The following is a 12659-nucleotide window of genomic DNA, read 5'->3' as shown; positions in this document are numbered from 1 at the left end:
CTGAGTAACTGGTACCAATGTTTAAATAAGGTTTAGAATCGGATGTACCTTCTGATTTCTACTTTTCAAATCAATTCAAATGTTTAAATCTTAGAACATTCATAGGCAATTAGAACTTGCAATCATCTTAATTTTGAAAAATTATCTCACTCAAAATTAAATTTGATTTTACCCAGTGGTTTCTTCAGTAAAAATGGGAACACTAGGATGAAAGACATTGAAACGGAAGTTTGCATCAACAGAAAATAGTAACATTCTCCTGACCAAACTCTTCGTAGTCACTTTTTAGCAGGAAGGTTCAGAGAATAAATCTTGTCACTGTAAGGGAATTAAGCTAATGAACTTTACATTCGTGTGTTCAAGACTGCAAGGAAGAGGATCTCTTCCAACCAGAGAGATTTCTTAGTCGATTATGTTATATTAAAACAACAGTGACACTAATGGTCAATAAAACCCCACCTGTTCAGGCTTCTGGGGATAAACCTATTGATGCACAGTGTAAATGTTTTGAGTCATCAGAATCTGGGAAATACAATGCATCCAGCCCTCATTAAAAACACCAACCAGGTTTCCTTTGCCTATTCCTAGAAAACACTACCCTTCAGATATGTGCAACCTATTAAATTGAAAGATGCATACTGTTTGCCCTGTATATAGATTGGAACTTTACAAGTTCCCTGAAAGTATTCAAATGAGCCAAAGAAAACTACGGTGGGGGAAGTCAGCAGTTGTATTGCCTGAACATAAGGTTTTCAGGTTGGCAAGATAATCCAACCCAAGACTTGGTGGTGGCATGCACAGCGTCCTTTAAGAGTGACTGCCACTCGGTGTCAAAATTCTGTAAAGAACTGGTTGCTACATTCAGGGAAAACACATCTCCATAACAGCATTTACTAAACTCTACCCATTTCCTTGAACTATATTAAGCATTACCATCTCTCATCTTCATGCTTACAGTACTCTGCTCAAGTTTCTCAACAGAAATATTAATGCCACAATGGCCAGTTTTCATTTCCTTGAACAGTTAAAAATTATAACATTGTCAAATGAAAACTATGTCAACATTCACAGGTACATTATAATACACATCCTTTCTTCCTCTAACAAAATACGTGTATACAAGGTGGCCCAAATTTTTTAAGTTTTCAATCTGAGAAATTGTTGGTATACTGAAAATTTCTCAAAAGGGAATTATGTTCTCAAAATCAAATACTAATGAACTATAAATAAGAAAATAACTTGAATATAAAAATTTCTGAAGGGGAGCAGTCAGGACTTTAACAAAACATATGCTTACATTATAGTGTACAATGAGATAAAATGCCTTTAGATTTATAAAGAAATCTAGTACTGCAAAATTATTCAAATATGTTTCAAATGTACAAATATTAAAAACAAAAACCTTGAGCAAGGTGCAACTTTACACCAAACAAATCCTTAACCACTTTTTAAACGGATTCATTTATACCATTTAAATGCAGAGAATATCAGCGATATTAAAGCAAAACAAAGACTTTTCAGTGTCTGACTCACATTTCATCCCCAAATCTTTTCACATTTAATAGTTGCATTTTGAATGTCAAAGCTGAGTTTTAAATGTTTCTCAAAGTCTGTTTACACTTATTAGCATTGTAGCTTTCAGATATGTAATTCTAAGGACTAAGACACATACTTCAAATGTTAAAAATCACAAAAGTTCATAATGTTGTTCATTTCAATATCCATAAATGACTAAAAAGCAAAAGTCAAATATTCAGATACTTTTGATCAGGTTTCACACCCCTCCTCATGTGCGCCAAGTGCACTTCCAATATTTGGCACTCAGTCTATCGGCAGAAAACGCCATAATTCTAAAAGCCTTTAGGTATGGGGGCGAAAAACTCATTTGCTTTCCTAACATGCATTTTCATAATCCTGAAGACATTCTGAGTTTCCATAAAGGTGATTTTGACTGGTACAAAATGAAGCTTACATGAAAACTGGTTAAGGATTCAAAGCACATTAGCTCTGAAAATACTAATCTTAATATCCAGACAAAAAGGGGAGAGGTATGATTTGCACAAAAATACTTTAAATATTTTCTTCATATTCTTCATGATCTTATGCGTGTTTAGCTGCTTGCAGTGCATGCGTGCATCCTCTTGGCCACATCATAGACATAGGTGATATCTGGTCGCTTCTCTGGATCCGGGTTGATACACATATTGACTAACCGTCGTAGTTCCTCTGAATAGTGATCTGAAGGAAGAGGTGGGTAGTCACACTGTTCTATCTTCTTACACAGTGAGTACAGATTCATTTTGTCACCATAGAAAGGACTCTGTAGGGCAGCCATCTCATATAGTAGACAGCCAAGAGACCAGATGTCAGATTTGAAGTTGTATCCATTTTCATGTATTCTCTCAGGAGACATATAATAAGGTGTGCCCACTAAAGAATGTGCAGCTGTGGTTTTTGAGCTGAAAAACCGACCAAGCCCAAGATCTCCAAGTTTTACCACGCCAGTGGCTGTAATGAACACATTAGCTGGTTTTATATCTCTATGCATGACTCTTCGAGAATGCATGTGTTCCAATGCACTGCACAGCTGAAGAAAGTACTTCCATACGGTTCTCTCAGGAATTAGCCTCTTCTGTTTCTTAAAATGCTTTATCATTCTGGATAGATCACCAGCATCTGCTAATTCCAAAACTATGTTTAGTTCATTATCTTCAATGAATGATGCATAATATTTAATTACATTTGGATGGTTGAGTTGCTTAAGGAGATCGATTTCTTTGATGCAATCAGCACGTGCTTTGGCATCCATTAAATCAAATATCTGTACTTTTTTTAAAGCTACTGCCACTCCATCCAACAGACAGGCTGCTCTATACACTTCACTAAATTGTCCACTACCAATCTTCTTTTCTATTCGAAAGTTGGCTAATGTATTATAGCCCAGATCCGGTCGTAAGGCCTTCTGTGGTTGAAACTGAGGAACAGGTGGCCCTTGCATTCCTTGTGATTGCTCATCCATTGTCTGAAGCAATAGGAATTTCAGAACTCAGGAAGTTGAGAGTTTTCCATTCTCCCGCCCTCGAGGGACACCCAGTGAGCCCGCGGCTCTGCTGGGCACCTCGGTGGAGAGGCCCGCTGGGCCAGGGGCTGAGGCTGCGAGGGCAGGAGCCAATAGGCCACCTCCCGCCGCGCCGCCCCCACGGACACTGCAGGCTCAGGAACCCACCCTGCACCATGATTTTATTTCTAAGGAAAAATGTGATGTAGCTTTATAGCATTGTTGAGAGGAACATAAATGTAACAAATTAAAAATATACTTTACAGGGAATATCATGAAATATAGCAAGAAAATTTTGGTTTATAATTAACCCATGTTTCTGAAAATATAGAGTCACATTTTAATTTTAAAAAAATGGATTTTAAATAATGGGTTCTAGGAACTGCAGTTGTAGCAACACTTTGATTTATTTTATACTTGTTTGCTATTGGAAAGACACATGTTTATGTCAAAGCACATCAAAGAATGTGCAGCTGTGGAGAGCTCAATAAATATCGTCTTGCAAGCTGTACTCATTTTAAAATATGATCAATAATGGAAAAGATTCCATGAGCTTCAGAGAAGAAGATAAATTCATTTCAGCTGTTTTGGGATGAAATAGTATGTAGATGTCTATTAGGTATATTTGATTTATAGTATTAAGTCAGAAAAATCCTTATTAATTTTATACTTGGATGACCTGTCTGCTGGTGATAGGGGTTCTTGCAAAGAACATTTAGTTGGATTTTGTTTTTTGATACAATCCATTAATCTGTGTATTTTAACTGAGGAGTTGAGGCCAGTTGCATTCAGGGTTATTGTGAATATGCGTTTGTAATTTTCTGATATTTTGGTTTGTTTACTACATTTAATTCTGTCTTAATTTTCATTTACTTGGGTGCTCTTCTCATGGTCATCATCTATTTAGGAGCTTTGGGAGTTAGTTTTTGGGTATATTTTTGTGCAGTTTATCTTTGAGTATTCTTTGTAGTGCTTCTTGGGTGATCATAAATTCTTTTAGCTTATCCATGTCATGTAAAGCAATTCTTTCTACATCAATTTTGAAAGAGCTTTGCTGGATTTAGAAATCTTGACTGACAAAATTTCTCTTTAAGAGCTTTCTTTGAATATCTCATTCTGGGCCTTGTTCTTCTTTAGGATCTGAGTTCAGAAGCCAGAAGTTAGCATTTGTGGCTTGCTCTTAAATGAGACCTGATGGTTTTCTCTTGCAGCTTTTAGTGCTCTTGCCTTCTTTTCTATGTTAGGTATTTTAATTATCGTGTGTAAAAAAACCAAAAAGTTGAAACAGAGAAAATTTTTTAAAAAGAAATAAAAAAGAAAGAAAAGATGATATATATTTAGAGCTACCAGGTATTTTATCTATCTTTTTGATTTTTGTAAATTAAGAAAAAAGATATATCAAAAGTTACCAGCCCAAGCTAGGTGAAATCGGAGAAGAGAAAAAGCAGATCATACAACAAATAACTTTCTGACACCTGGAGCTTCCAAAACCACTAAGAACACTTTCATTAAAATTAATTGTATGAAGATTAATATTAAATTATGTAATGAATATTAATTAATCAGATTTATATTAAATTTTATTTAAATTCATTTCTTTACATTTTATTAAATTAATTTAAATAAAATTTAATAAATTTTTAAATATAAATTATGTTGTAATTGAATATAAATTAATTTTATTAAATTAAAAAGCAATACAAATAAAATTTTAAGTGCTACATCAAAAAAAATAAAGTTAAAATAAATGTAATAAAACTATCATAAAATTAATTATTAAAATAAATTTAAATTAAAGGTAATAATATTAATTTATATTTAATTATAATATAATTTGTATTTAAAAATGTGTTTCATACTAAATTAATTTTAATAAAAATGTTCTTAATGGTTCTAGAAACTACGGGTGTCAGAGAAGCAATTGCCACATAATCTGCTTTCTCTCCTCTCCGACTTTCACCCAGCTCAAGCTGGAAACTCTTGATTCATCTTTTATCTTAATTTACAAAAATAAAAAGATTAATTTTAAATCCTTTTTTTGATAACCCAGAGAAGCGTTTAGATAAACAGTCCAGATTTTAATGATACATTCTTACAAATTAACTTTTCCATTGGAAATGATTGATGTATTAAGACTTTTGGTTTGACTCACATTTAACGTGTAGAAATCATTTTCCTTATGGCCATATTTAACACCTAGAAAATTGAATTTAACCTGAAGTGACTTTGTAGCCAATTGAAATAGTGAAATGGATAGGTTTTGATTAAAGAATTTTGATAAAGAGAATCTTAGAATTGAACCACTAAATTTCATATCTGGGCCCTCCAAGTGTAATTTTGTTTTAGTAGTTGGACAATGTTGAACAAAAAGTCCTGATAAAGAACTATTAAGCCTCGTTTGCTCCTCTGGTCTCAAGGGTATGTTGGGGACACTTTTGAATCTTCCCATTCAAAATGGCTATATTTAACACCTAGAAAATTGAATTTAACAATTGAAATAGTTAAATGTATACTACCAAATAATCCTTGTTCTCTTTCCATAATGAAGTCTGGAGTTGCTGCTGGAGGTCAAGGACATCCTAGGTGTATGAAACTGGAGACATTCTAGCACAAAGAGCTCCTCTCTCCACGTCTTTCTGCTGGATAATTTGAGTGAGTTTCTCAACCTCATATTTACACAGCTGATTGAACTGTTTGGTTAAAGATACATTCTTTGAATTACAAAGTTGAATCTCAAGGATTCGTCCTTTGATTCTTTTCACAAATTTTTCCATTTTGGCTTTACATATGGCATGGTTTTCACTCCCATTTTCTATATTAAGGCTTTTCACTTTTGTTTCTGGAAAACTATCAGCATTCTCTGTTTGAATGTCCTGTGTCTCTTCATGCCCCTGGGCTTTTATTTGTTCGATGGTTTTCTGCAAATTCTTAATTTCCTTCTCTTTTTTAAAAAACAATTGGGTATGTGCAGCCTTCATCTGCTCATACTGGTATTTGAATTTATCTGTTTCCTCCTTCTGCTCCTGTAGAGACTGAAGTAGTTGCTTTTGACTCTGGTTTTGATCTTCAATGACCTTTTGATGATGTGTAATTTCCTCTTCCAGACGATTCTTGATGACATTCAGTTGAGATACCTCAGATTCTAGTTCTGTGATACTATCAAGGGTTTGAGGCTCAGCCACAGCTCCAACTTGATTCCGCTGTTCCCTAAGTCTTTCCAATTCTTCTTGCAGATGTCTGTTTTCTTCTTTCGTGGAGCTATGACTTCGGTCTTTTGCCTCTATGGTCTGCCTTAAAGTTTCATTTTGTTTTAAGGCCTGAGAACACTTATCTAAATCCTTTTGCAGTTCTGAACTTTCTTGTTTGAGTTGGCCAATAAAAACTTCTTTCTCATTTATAAGTTGCATCAATTGCTTCTGTTCTTCTAAACAAGATGCCAATATTTCCTTAGTTTCTTTTTGATCAGTAGCCATTTGCTCAATATTCTTTTTGAGTCCTGCTATTTCAAAGTCTTTCTCTTGACTGAGTTGCACTACATGCTCCTGTTCCAGCTGTAAGGCAGAGGTATTCCAATTACATACATTTGAGAGTTCCTGAATAGTCTGCCTGTAATTGTTTGCCTCTTCCAACAGTCTCTTTTTGGCCTGACACAGTTCTACTTGTATCTGTTCTTTCTCTCTTTTCAGCGTCTCCATAATAGTGTCTTTTTCTAGAGAAAGTTGGTTGTTACCAGCAATAGATTCTTCCAACTGATGCCTTACATCTTCATATGCTGAAATCAACTTGTCATTTTCCATTTTCAGATCAAAAGCAACTTTCTTTAAATTTTCATTGAGCTGTTCTACTTCTGCAAGATTTTGCTTCAAGTTTGTAATTTCAACTTCCCCTTCTTTAAGCAAGTCATCCTTAAAATTAGAGTCTTCATTAACAGCATGTCTTAACTGGTTCTGAACTCTACACAGTTCCTCTTCCTTTTGGCTAATGTACTCCTTAAGTTCCAGGTTTTCCTGCTGGATGTTTAAACTACTTTTTTGTGAACGACGTAGCTGACCTACTAAATCTTTGACTTTAACTTCAAGCTTCTGCTTGGTTAAATGCAAACCACAGAGGCTCAGTGCACTCTCAGTTAACTTGTCTTTCTGTACATGCAACGCTTTAGTTATCTCCATTTTATCCTCCTCAAGTCGATGAACTCTCTTTTTTTCATCATTCAGATCTTGTTTCAACTTCTTGATTAGACCATCTCCTTCATTTTGCTGTTTTGATAGCTCATCTATTATCCAATTCATGTGCTTTGTGGTTTCCCGGTGTTCACTGTACAGATATTCTAACTGAGCTATCAGCATTTCCTTTTCGTTAATACTCTCATACAGCTCTTGCTCCTTAGCCTCCAAGTTCAGTGTTAAGTCATGTATTTGTACATTCAAATTCATGTCTGTTGAAGCCGCACTTTTAATGACTTCATATTCCCAGCTCAGTTTGCAAAGTGATATCTGAAGTTCTTCCTTTTCTTGACTCAATAATGACTTCTCTTTTTCTAAAACTTGGACATGCATTTGAAGTTTCAGATTGTCTTCAGCAAGGCTGGTATCCTGTCTTAAACTACTCAGTCTCATTCTTTCAGCATCAGACAGGGCTTGCTGGAGTCTGAACACTTCTCCCACTGATGAACTCTGCGGAGAAATTGTTCCCTTTTCTGCAGCAGGATCACTCTGCTCCATCAGAGAAGGCTGCAATTTACTACATTCCACTTTCAGGGTTTCACACTCTTCAATTACTTGTCTCTTTTCCACACTGAGCCGCTCCTTTTCTCTCTTCAGGACATCTCTCTCGTGTTCTGCAGAAGATAATTTTTTCTTTATGACTTTGATTGTATCCTCAAGTTCTTTGATTCTTCTTGTGGACTCTAGTTTTTCAGTTTGTAGAACCTGAATAGTGTTTTGCATCTCCCAGACTTGAGACTTATCAGTGACTGTAACTCCTGAGTCACCTTGGTGTAACAGCTTTTCCAGTTCTGCGATCCGTCCTTCATAGTCATTTGACTCCTGTTGATGCTGGTGATTTAACTCTGCCAGTTTCTGTTGATGTGCATTCTGCAAAACGGACATTTCATGTTGGTGATGATCCATGTCCTGATTTCGGTTTTGTTCCAGGACCTTAATTGTATGGTGTAGTTTGATGATTTCACTTTGATCTGAATCATTTGTTCCTTGTGCCTGCGTGTTACGCCTCCAATGGCCAACTTCACATTCAAGTCTTGAAACTTCATTTTTCAAACTGTTTATTTCCTGTTGTGATGAAATTATGTCACTAAAGTCCTTGGCATCATCACAAAAAGGCGACAAATGATGGCTGAATCCATAACCAAATGAACAAGGTGCGCTGGTTGCTGGTACACCACCCGCTCCTGAAGGTACTGATTGAGCAGCTGACTGCAGGCTCAACACCTGCTCCTGTAGTGCCATCTGGCTTGCTTGAAGATGGCTGATGTCTACCTCTTTCTGTTGCAGCTGATTTTGGTAACTTGTAGATTGAAGGTTTATCTGAAGCTGTGATGCTTCATCCTTTTTTTCCAGATCAGTACAATACTTTTTAAGTCTTGTATTCTCTGATCTCAACCTTGATTCTGTGGTTTCAATTTTTTTTCTTTGACAACGAAGTGAACTGTCTTCCACAGCTTTGGAGACCTCCACAGGCCTATCTATGATGCAGTTGGAGACTTGGCCAGTGGGGGAAGCCAAGCTGTCTCCCACCTGACCCAAGGACTGGCCCAAGCCGAAGCCTAGACCTCTAAACCACGAAAACATTGCTAGAGCTTCAGAGAGCCCTCAGCTCTGCTCTAAAAACCGCTCTATGACCATCCACCTTCCAGCTGAATGTCCTGGAGCGTTGCAGGGATCAATTATGACCAAAGCATTCAGAATTCCGGGGAGTGCAGGGTTCCTGTCACCTTGGCACTCTGCCTTAAAGGTAGAGGTCTGTCCTGGACTCTGACTAGAGACTTGCCACCAGGGGCTCAGTCACCCCCGCGGGGCCTCTGCTCCCTCCCTGGACTTTCAGCCCTCTGGTTGGGTGACTTCTCCCTCAGAGTTAGTGACTCCCCCAGCTCCAGCTGGTCCTGCCACCTCCATGCTGGCCACCAGAACACCCCCATCTGAGAGCCTTTACCCTGTCTTGGAGGCCTGAAGTTGAAGTTCTGACCTCAAGGACTCAAGTTTTCTATGAAATCTAATCTGTTGGTGATGGTTTCCAGTGGAATTTTTGTTTGTTTGTTTTTATTATATGACAGCAGAATGTGTTACATTTCTTATTACAGACATAGAGCACAATTTTCCACATCTCTGGTTTTATACAAAGTTTTTGCACATACATGTACTTTGTATAATAATGTCATGTATGCACTTTGTATAATAATGATCATCATATTCCACCATTATTTATAATCCCACGCCCCCTCCCTTCTTTTCCCACCCTCTCTGGTCAATCTAGAGTTCCTTTATTCCTCATATGCTTCCTCTCCCCATCCCATTATGAATCAGCCTCCTTATATCAAAGGAAACATTTGGCATTTGGTTTTTTTGGGATTGGCTAACTTCACTTAGCATTATCTTCTCTAATTCCATCCATTTACCTGCAAATGCCATGATTTATTCTCCTTTATTGCTGAGTAATATCCCATTGTGTATATCTGTCACATTTTTTAAAAAAATCCATTCATCCATTTAAGGGCATCTAGGTTGGTTCCACAGTTGAGCTATTGTGAAGTGTGATTTGTGTCTTTCATTTTCATGAGTTCTGACTGGTTTCTTTTCAATACTTCTATTTCTTTATTGAAGTGATCTTTTATCTCCAATATTAGCTTTCTTCATTCATTGCTTAGATCTTCTTTTAGTTTAACGTTTTAATAATCATTTTTATAATCTTTGAAATTTCATCTTCTTCCATATCTGTGGTATCCTTTGTTGGGAGATTCTGAATTTTGGAGGAGATTTCTTGGCCTATTTCCTCATGTCTTCAGAGGTCTTGGTTGGACTTGTGCATCAGTTTAGATGGATTCTCCTTCCTCCTTTAAGTCCTCTTGTGGATAGTTATCTTTTTTGCTTTATGAATAGCTATCCAATGTGCAACCTGAGATGCTCCTCTGATTGTTTCTCCTTGAGACCTGTTTTTTTGTTTTTGTTTTTGGTTTTTGTTTTTTGGTTTGAGAGTTTTGTTTCCCCAATTCTCTGCCCTTGAAGTAATCTGAAGGATCAGGTGGGGCTAGATCATCATGTGTGGAGTGAGATTTGCTGTTACTTACTTGGCAGAATTGTGAGTATTGCTCCACAGTGAGATCTCGACTCTATGATCTTGAAATGTCCTGATCACTTCCCAGCCCCTCTTACAGCAAGTGGGAGCCAGGAATAGCACTACTGTTAGCAACAGATGTACAGTGTCTGCTGTCCACTTTGACATCTATAGCAATAATTGCCACCTATATAGGAATGTTGAGGTGAGCATCAGTACCATCAATACCAAAAATAAAAAATCACGAACTCAATCAAGAATTAAACAGCAGGTGTCTACTATGTCATGTATTCTATCAATAATCACAACAACATGAATGGGGTATGAATTACATTAACTATCTAATTCTATTAGTCAGTTAAATTAAAGTTTCCTAAGTATAGAGAAAATAGGGTAGGAAGGCAAGAAAAGTTTGAAATATGTTAAGTAAACAAAAGAGAGTCAGGAGATAGGTAGCTGATGTTGACTATAAAGAAGGAATTACAAAAGAAAATAACTAAAAGTAATTAAAATACAGAAGAGGAGAGAGAGCATGAGAATTTGGTATTGGGGTGGAGAGAAACTAAAGAAGTGGGGTTAAGGACAAAAACCAATGTAGAAACAAACAAGCAAATGTAAGATCAAAACAGTTCAAACCTGTATATAATTATATCCCACCTAAGTCAAAACAAAACCAGGCTAAATCATAAACAGATGCAAAAGAAAGCAATTAAATAAAAGTAAAATTACATAAATATATATTTTTTCAAACCTATCCACACAGTGAGAATACACACACACACACACACACACACACACACACAGAGACACACACACCTCAAAACTTGCAGAATAAAAAGAAATAACAAATAAATAAAATATAATAATTAGCCAACCACAGGAATATGGTTTATTTATCCCAGGTTATTAAGGAAAATGTGTATTATATGGTATAAACTATGTAATTTCTAATACACACATCACAACTTAGGGAAATAAGTTCAAGAACTCTAAACTCTGAAAGTTCATGCATTCTTTGAATCTGAATTTAAAATATAGCACTCTTCATTAGGGTAGGCACTAGATTGACACAAATAAAATATGAAAGTCAAGTATAAATACATATGGAAAAAGAACTTATAAAAATACAAATAACCAATAGTATGAACTCATTGAATGAGTTAGAGAAAAAAATAGATTATGAAACATCATAAATAATATATTTAATTATATTTTTGACAAAGTAGCTATGGTTGAGTTTCAAAGAGCTGGAAATATTTAGCCATGTCCAAATCAAGCACTGTTTCTCTTGGCTAATTATTCCTAGTTCTTCTCTCATAACTTATGTGGCTTAAGTTCAAGCACTTTCACCATCCTACTCACATCTCTTTGGATATATTCTGCCTTAACATAATCCTATAGAAGATGAATAATAACAAATGATAGTTGAAGAATAGCCCGATTGGCTGCTTATAAAAGAGGCCCATTCTGTTTTGTAATGGGGAGGCCGCTTTATAATAATACAGACTAAGTTGAGAAGTGCTTTGTACAGTAGTCATATTGTATTGCTCACTCATATTAAACTCATTCTACTAATCTGAAAGATCACATTGGCATACACAGGTACACTTCAGCATATGCTGGAACATGGAACTCTTACTGCCATTTCATAACATATTCCTACTTGCTCATCCTGGACCTTATGGAATAGTGAATAGAATATGACACTGAGAATAAAATTTGGTTTAGGATAGTGAATATTTTAAGTTGAAACTAAATATATTCTACATGGGGAAATAAATTTTGAGGATATTTTCATTATCATGTATGTTCTTTCTACAACATCTTCAAAAACAGAGAGAATATTCTTCAAAAAGACAAATTATACTTAGGAGGCTGAGTCACTAGGAGTCCATGTTCCAGAAAAAAGGAAAAAGGAAAATGGAGATGGGAATGTAGCTTACTAGTAGAGCATTCTTCAGTTCTATCATTAGTACCACAAACCACCATCAGCACAACAACAAAAAACAAGGAAAAAAATCATAATTCTAAGAGTTCGTATTTATTGAGACTTTAGAGTGAGCCACAGTAACACTGTGAAGTAGATCACAAACGTATTTTAGAGATTATTTTAGATTACTTAATAAATAAGTTAAATTATTTATTTATTTATTAATAAATAATTTAGATTATTTTAGGAACTGATTATTTGCTGTGATTCTGACATAAAGAATTTTTTAAATTTATTTTTTATTTTTTTTATTTGTTCTAAGTAGTTATACATGACAATAGAATGCATTTTGAACATCACACATAAGTGGAGTATAACTTCTCG

At 35.7% G+C, this 12659-nt stretch overlaps 2 pseudogenes; both read right to left on the bottom strand.

Moving 5' to 3' along the window:
• Nucleotides 1–1712: 1712 nt before the first annotated feature.
• LOC143411688 (serine/threonine-protein kinase Nek7 pseudogene) lies at nt 1713–3283 on the bottom strand (annotated as a pseudogene).
• Nucleotides 3284–5559: 2276 nt separating this feature from the next.
• LOC143411420 (thyroid receptor-interacting protein 11 pseudogene) lies at nt 5560–8865 on the bottom strand (annotated as a pseudogene).
• Nucleotides 8866–12659: the final 3794 nt, after the last annotated feature.

The sequence above is a fragment of the Callospermophilus lateralis genome, chromosome 12 (assembly GCF_048772815.1).
Source record: "Callospermophilus lateralis isolate mCalLat2 chromosome 12, mCalLat2.hap1, whole genome shotgun sequence".
Taxonomy (NCBI): domain Eukaryota; kingdom Metazoa; phylum Chordata; class Mammalia; order Rodentia; family Sciuridae; genus Callospermophilus; species Callospermophilus lateralis.
This window is presented reverse-complemented; position numbering and strand designations above follow the sequence as displayed.